Genomic DNA, 8527 nt, shown 5'->3' on the forward strand with positions numbered 1-8527 from the left:
CAGGCTTCTTCTCCTTTGATGCTGATCGTTTCGCCTTGGTTGAAGATCCACCTTCAGGCTTCTCCTTCAGCGATGAAGCACTAAGCTTAAACGATCCAGATGCACCTTTTCCCTTGGTCTGAACCAAAGACCCAGAAGCAACTGCACTTCTCAAGTATTTCTTGATAAATGGAGCAAGCTTCTCGGCATCCACTTTGTAGTTCTGAGAGATGTATTTCTTAATAGCTTGCAGTGAACTTCCTCCCCTTTCCTTCAAATTCTTGATGGCGTTGTTCACCATTTCTGATGTTCTTGGATGAGAAGGTGTTGTTTTTGGTTTCTTAGGCTTTGCAGACTTCTTAGGAGAAGCCTGTGCCGGGGCTGCAGGTGCTGATGCCGTATCTGCCATTGCTTTCTGCAATAAACTCAACGATACTGAAGAATGAAATTTTCGCTGGCAGGCAGCGTTGAGTTTGGTTACGGAGCGCGGACCGGATAGAAAGCACTTGCTGAGGCGGGCTGAGGTAAACAGAAGTTCGTAGTTGCCACAACGATAAGTGTGTTTCCTTCTATTTTGATAAACGATTTTTTTCAGGTATTCAATGAATGCACCAGATCCTATTCTTCCTTACTGGCTAGAAGAAACTTTATTCCACATAACTCAAAAGGCATTTGTTTTTATTCGCTTTTCTATTTTATGTTTCAGTCATTGCTAAGTCGGTCACACTACTTTTTCACCCTCCTTGTGCTTATAATTTTCATAATTTAACATGGAAATACTTATCAATAAATAATTATATTACCATGGTAATTAACTTCAATCCTTCCTGTGATTATACGCAAAGTACCATCTTCGTACTGCTTACTATAGTTCAATGAAGGGAATCTATAAAGTAACGCGTGTCGCACACATCTGCCTTGCAAACTCCCTGGCCTACTTCCAATGTATAGACTTTTATTTCAAATCCTGATTTAATTTCATAATTTTCTGTAGATTTTAACATTTTATTACCCAGCTTCTTAATACGAATGACAATCAAGCCTAAATATTTATTCCCTTTAACTTTATTTTTCTTTTTTATTTTGTGCCTTGTTTCATATTTGTTCTTACGTTAGCAATTAACGCACTTACCGTAGTTATGTATGAACAGGTTGTTTCTATATTTATTTTATTCCAAATAAATTAAATATATATACGGATTATTTTATGGTAGTTGATATTTTCTGTTGTTTCCTACGTGAATTGAGGAAACGCACGGACTTTCGCCTAATTCTTGTGCTACTTTCATATGTCTGTATCTGTCGAATGCTGTCGATCTGTCGAAATGTGTATTACTATCTGTCGATTCATCGAGTGAACTGAATTCGTTAACCATTTCACCAGGCGCGCATGCATTTTTTTTTTCTTCTAAGGGATCCAAGCTTCGGGGGGCAAGGTTCCAATACTACAAGCCACTATGTCTATATACTATTATTCTGCATTCGAAAACACGATAAATATTCCACTTACTTTTTCACAAAAACATGATACAGACAGAGTACAGATGAAGTGTAAGATCAGATTTATATTGATGATACATCAATATTTTCCCTGTTAATAACTACATTTAATGAGAAAGTCTGCAAATGTATGTTCACTTAGGAACTTTTGCGAGGAGTCCGCACCCGGTGGACACCCCGTGAGTACGCCTCTGCACTTGACTATACTTCGAATTATACTGCAAACAGTTGTATTTTAGTTTCCCCGTTTAGTTCATCGATATCATTAACACAAAGAAAATAGATGTTATAGATGCGTATTCTCAGTTCTCGCTTTATATCCGGACGTCTGCAAAAATCTACTCCTTTTCTTTCTTTCACGCATCCACCAAACTAACAATGATTTGTATTATAATATTTGCGCATAAAATGTATATCTCATACCTTCCATGTTCTCAAGTATTCATAGACAAAAACGGTTACTTTCTGCGAACAAATTGTCCAAACACAGTGCAAATGTCATCTATAGATTGTCCTGGTTCCGTCTGCGTGTACATAACAATGCGTCATAATCATACATTGCACATTAAGGATATCAATTAATCTTCCCAAATTCCTAGATATGCCTGGCAAAAGTTCCGCGTGTTGTAAGGATATTACATTTGTACTACCGACAAGGTGGTATCTTCCAACATTGAAGTTCAATAAACCCCAAATGTGTCGGATATAGTATTTGATTTCTTGTCTCATTGTTTGCGTCAGAGATGTCTTCTCAAGTTAGGATTTACGATACATACAGGATGAGTTGTATATATTGTTGCTGCCAGCTCTATATTAATCCCATATTTGTAAACGAATAAAAACAGTATTCTAATTATAACAATGTGCTCACAATTAATTTTATTCTTAATTGTTATACGTATTGTTGATTAAAAATGAAAATGTTGCTAAGTGAATTTTATTAATATTTTCTGTTGCGTGATATAGGAAGTGAGTGAAATATTGGAGGAATATAGTGTGCGTAGCAGATGATGTGCAGTGGCTTTGGATCGCCTGTGATAAGGTAAGGCATTTGCTATTTTAATTAACACATTTTATATACTGTAATCCTAATTATTTTTATGTGAATGTGCTTACTACTTGTGTATTCAGTGGGACCGATGTTTTAATATGTATGGTCAAGCAGTGTCGAGCCTGGTCAGTGTGTGGATAGGTGACCATTTTTTGTAAATCGATAACATTTAACTTTGTAAACACGGATGAAGTAGAAGTATATTTATTTTATTTTTTACCTCAAATATGTAGGACACTTCTCCTTTGTACATCAATTATTATTATTAGTTCAACTTGTTTACAAGTTAAATGAAAAGAATAGTCGTTATCGTGTGATGATTGTGCTCATTAGGCTAAAGAAGACTCGTGATAAGAAAGAAAAGAAGAACGGTGCTCAAGTTTCGTCACAGCATATTCTCAAAAATTTACAGGCAAAATTCAGTGTTCTGCATGAAAAGGCATATTTGTACGAAAAAAAAAAAATTCTGCAGACGACAGAATTAAATAAAGTAATACACATGTATTTTAGAGTTACTGGTGTAAAATCATTACAAGTGCTTTGCCAGGTGGCCAATAAAAAGCACGAATACTATTTAAGGGAGCCAAAACAGGAGAAAGCTGGGGGCCTGAGCGATAGCAAGAATGTGCGTCCAAAGTGAACAGGAGCGAAGGCGACGCGGGTATACGTATAAGCAAGGGTAGTGGAAACCAGTTAGTTTTCGAGTTTCAATAGCACTTGTCATGCATCCATACTAGTAGCGCCCCGCTTGTAAACATTAAGTACACTATGCAAGAATACACCGCCGGTGGAAAATAGTACCTAATACAGTTATCTTTCATATATACTGACTTATTTTACAGTAGTAACCCAACACTAGTAAACGTAAAATAAAAGTGTATAACTTTATATTTAATTCTATCGCCTGGCTTAGTTTTTCACCTGTAAGATGTACTTATTTAGAGCAAGTTTCTTAACTAGCAAATTAAACCGAGAACCACAGCAACCATATATATATTCTTATGATGTACTTTTCTTTGAGTGGTGTTCTCTGTCTATTCAATAACATTTTCTCAGTTTAATGCTAGCAAAAAACAAAACAAAATCAAAGTGTTTCTATATAAATTTAGTTCACCGTGTTGTAATATCACATGGAATTGAAAAACGAATAGTCGAACCTCTGCTATCTCGATCAAACTTCTCAGGATGATATACTGACTTACCGCAGAAGTTCGACTGAATACGTTTCTCAGTTCCATGGGAGAACCTGGAGAAGCAAAAGCCTGCGCAACGGAAAATACTAAATAAACTTGTAGAGCAGGTCAAGATGTATCATCATGCCAAGTTTCATTCAGATCAGAGAAGTTTGGCTGCAGCCATTTTCATTACAAAGCACAAAATGGATGGTCCCTAACCTCGAGAATCTTCACAATTGTCGACGAGTTGAACTGCACTCATCTGATCAAAATCAAACTTAAAATGGCAGTTCACTTTCAACTGTTAAATAATATGATATGCAGGCTTCTGCTTTCCTAGTTACAGTCTATCCACTGTGGTATGCATATTAGTAGAAATGTGAGAGTGCATATTTATTAAAGATTTGCTTCAAAAAGCGATGAAAGACATAGGCATTCCCGCGGGCGGTGATAACAAGATGCCGGAAAACGAACAAGCAGAAAGAATATGGGCTGAAGAAGTGTAAACGACGACGCGGCGGCCCGTAAAGGTGTTGCCGTCCTATTAAATGAATAATATCAAAAGAAAGAAAAAAAAAGTAAAAAATTTCGCGCTCGTAATCAAGACAGAAAGCAACTAAAGGAAATCTTTGTTTTACGTCCCACGTTATGCCGCTTAGGCTAAAAGAGGCGCTGATTATGAGAAATGATTGAAATGGTGGTGGAATGAAGAAAGTGGGAGGAAACGGGAGAACCCCGCGGTAACCCACCGCACATAGTTTTTGTCCACCATAAAGTTAACTTGGCGGGGGCTCAAGACAGAAAGACGGTTGGAAAAACAAATAAACGATGTTCCATCCCGTAAAAATGTTGGCGACCTATGAAATCAATATTTTTTCTTAAAGAAAAAAAAAAGAATTAAAAAGAGAAAAAAAGGTCAAAATTTCGCGCTCGCTTCGCTCGCGATCAGCAGAGAAAAGAGGACGTGACGCACCCCTAAAAGTGTTGGCGACCGATTGAATAAATATTGTGGGTAAAAAAAAAAAAAAAAAGTCAAAAATTTCGCGCTCGCTTCGCTCGCGATCAGCACAGAAAGAAGGACGTGACGCGCCCCTAAAGGTGTTGGCAACCGATTCAATACATATTGTCGGTAAAAAAAAAAAAAAAAAAAACGCTCGCTTCGCTCGCGATCGACATGAAAAAGGCAACGACGTGACGCCCCGTAAAATTGTCGGCGACCTATTCAATCAATATATTCGGTTGAAAAACAAAGTCAAAAGTTTCCCAATCGCTTCCCTGCCGATCGACATAAAAAAAAAGGCAACCCCTTCACCTCTCCTTATGCATTCATCAGTAAACATACAACCATAGATCACAATACCACTCACATCACCTATCAGTTCTCCACGTCCATCAAGATCCAATCATCGCCCTGGCCCTTTATGATGATACACAACATTACATGTTATTGTGTGCATTGCCCCGCGTTACAATACATGACCAAAAAAAAAAGAGAAAAAGAGCTGCACTGCCTTCAGTGTAGACATGTTCGTATTCGTAGAAAATGATTTTAGGTACACGATAGTACAGTAATCTATCTTCACATGCTTCAGATGTGAACGATACCTACACATGAAGAGGGCTCCCGAGGTTTCCTTTTCCAATAGGATGGAGCTCCACCACACTTGCAGAATGACGAGAAGTTATGTTAATAAATATATCCCAGAGTGTTTCGTAACTCGCCCTTGGTCCTAATGATGAAGCGTTCTTCAGATGGCCCCGATGTCTCCACACATGATACTATGCGACTTCTTTTCACGAGGCTCTCAAAGATCACGTTTGTGTCCTAACATTCTCTGCAGATATGACACAGCTGCGATAGCGGATCACAGAAGCCTTTCCTCTCCTTACAAGAGACGTGTTCATTCGAGCATGGGAGTAATTCGACTATCGATCAAATATCTCCCGTGTCACGATAGTAGTCACTTTCAATTCTTCTAACGAAGGTAAGAAAAAATGCTATACAAACTTCCTTTCGGTATATAAAGGATTAGGGGCCCAGAGAATATTTTCTTTCAAGAGGATACATTCTTTTTCGAACACCCTGTATATAGATCCTCTAATTATAACTGCAAACAAAATGTTGATTTTGCAATTGCTTCCATGAGAGAAAATTCTGTGCACTTTCTTTCTGAAGGGCCGGGCCTAAACGTTTTCCTTAATCATTAAATTTAGTAGTTATCTACAATTACATAGTTTTCCATTGTTCTCAAAATAAAGATTTTTCTCTATGAATTGTTGAATGTTGCTAGGGATATTGAAGTAATTCTTTTTAGTGTTTTTTTCTTTACAATAATGTACTGAACGCCTGCATTAAGGAAGTTCGTGTGTCCATCTTGCAAAATGTTTCGTCTTTTTTCATGCCCACTAAGATAAATATTCATTTTGCTCTTTTCTCCGTATGCAAACCACATTTCTTAAAGGCAACATTTTCATACAAATGTAGTACTAAAAACTTCTAATTGGCAACATCTGGGCTGCGAAGAGGAAAAAGAAAGAAATCTCGTACGTATTCGCGCGCAATTCGGAATTAGCCAATGAAAAGCACAAAAGCGGCCACCATCTCTCTCTCTTTCTTATTAACGGTTTTGTACTTTCTGCAGTTCTATCAGTGCTGCTAACCTCTTACTATATCATTGAATATGTATGTTTATATATATATATATATATATATATATATATATATATATATATATATATATATATATATATATATATATTTTACAAAAAATCATACTACTACGGAATAATATTAAATGCCTGTAAACCCTCATTTCTGTTTGCACTTTCTGTTACACTACCTTCCCCGAACTTCTTTCAAGTTATTAAGTGCAGAACGGGGAGTTATACATATTTACTTGCGCTTTCACAATATCTGCACATTGTGTAATAATAGGAGACGTATAAAATAAAACTATATACTAATACGTATATATATATATATATATATATATATATATATATATATATATATATATATATATATATATATATATATATATATATATATACAGTACACATTCCACTATCCGAGGCTTTCCTTTTCTTTTCTTGCTGACGATAAATTACGCTCTTAGAAATGTTGTCTGAAAACAATAAGAATATGTGCAAAAAATACAATCAGAGGTAGAGGTCTTTAACAGGAACTAAGCAAGGGAGTTGAAAAATTTTTTATGCATGTAAAAAATATAGACATGAACCAACTTGTGAAATAAAAAGACCAGAAAACTACTCTTTCTAAATTATGTGTAAACTTTTTACCGAAAACGAAAGTTGCACGAAAGACTTTTTGTCCCTTTTTTGGCCTCCGGTGCTTGGGGTCCCTGGTTCAATCCCAGCTCGTGCCGTGTGAACTTTGTCGTGCATAAAGACCGTGCTCATGGGTTTTCTCGGGTTTCTCCCGTTTCCTCCCACTTTCTTCATTCAGTACTCATCATCACCGTCTCCTTTAGCGTAACCGGTATAAGTATGCGACGTAAATCTAAAGATTTCATTTCATTTCCCTTTTCTGCTCATACTGCTGATTATGCGCGATTATGCCAACATCCAACTCCGCGGATAATCGTGCGATTACTGTATATACAACTAATACAGATACGTAATTACATTATCAGTTACAGTATCGGTTTTTATTTACTAATTTGCCTCACTTTATTTGCATCCCTGCAGTAAATAATTCTTATCGATAATAGTTAAAATGTATATTACATTTTAGTGCTTCACGACTGAATGATCATCTGCCTTACGTTATCTCGCAGCTGAAGAGGATGCTACACTGAAAACTACCTTGCGTTATAAAGGGTAAGTGAAACATATCTTAAAAATATCTTTCATACATTTCATTGTGTACATTAAAGAATGTAAGTTTGCCTTTTTCCTGTAATCAATACTTAATAAAGGATTTATTTTTATTTATTTATATACAATTTCAATTTCATACGTGGTTCGTGATAGTAAACTCGATAGGACATAGTGGCACTATGAACATCCGAATCACTCATCATTCGAACATTCAAATATTTATTCGAATATTAGTATATTCCAAGTAATGTTAACGACGTTAATATGCTTGCCTTTATAGTTAATAATGTCAATTCTTACTTAAAACATACTTCCTTAACAGGACATTGAAGAAAAGGTAGTTGCCAACGGCCATACCATGCTGAATATACCGGTTCTCGTCCGATCACCGAAGTCAAGCAGCATCGGGCCTGGTCAGTACTTGGATGGGTGACCGCCTGGGAACACCAGGTGCTGTTGGCATCTCTTTTTCAAATTTCATTATCCTTCAAGTACGAAAATACTAGAAACATTAATTTTATAGTACTTTCAAGAGATAATTTATCAACATTATTTCATAGCGATTAATCGATATTCTAAGCGTTATACCCACTATTTCTTACACTAACAGCCTGTTTATTTGCACGGCACATTAAAATAACCTGATTTCCGATCCGTGTGCACCTACTACTATACTTAACACGGAATGTATTACCACTTTTTAAAAGTAAATTATTATGACTAAGTGTAGATCTCCGGCGAGTAAATGCCTTTCGTATACAAGCACGACACATCTCCGCTATGTGCTTTACTTTTTTACTAACAGCATATAGAAATTGGATTTCAAGGTGTTTCTACATAACAGAATGAAGCAAATTTCGTGATTTAACTCTTTCGAATAATGTGTTGGTCCTGACAAGGACCGTTTGAAATGAAAAATCTTGAAGAAGATTTTTACTTAGAGCTTGTGTACTTGGTAACAGCCTTCGTACCCTCACTTACA

The 8527-nt window shown here is 36.4% G+C and overlaps 1 non-coding gene across 1 annotated transcript; it reads left to right on the top strand.

Moving 5' to 3' along the window:
• The first annotated feature begins 7888 nt into the window (after positions 1 to 7888).
• On the top strand, positions 7889 to 8007 carry LOC145678093 (5S ribosomal RNA). Its single transcript, XR_014130215.1, has one exon. It is a non-coding gene; the product is annotated as a 5S ribosomal RNA (ribosomal RNA).
• Positions 8008 to 8527: the final 520 nt, after the last annotated feature.

The sequence above is a fragment of the Thermobia domestica genome, unplaced genomic scaffold (assembly GCF_964235325.1).
Source record: "Thermobia domestica unplaced genomic scaffold, izTheDome1.hap1.1 HAP1_SCAFFOLD_1856, whole genome shotgun sequence".
In the NCBI taxonomy this organism is placed as follows: Eukaryota; Metazoa; Arthropoda; class Insecta; order Zygentoma; family Lepismatidae; genus Thermobia; species Thermobia domestica.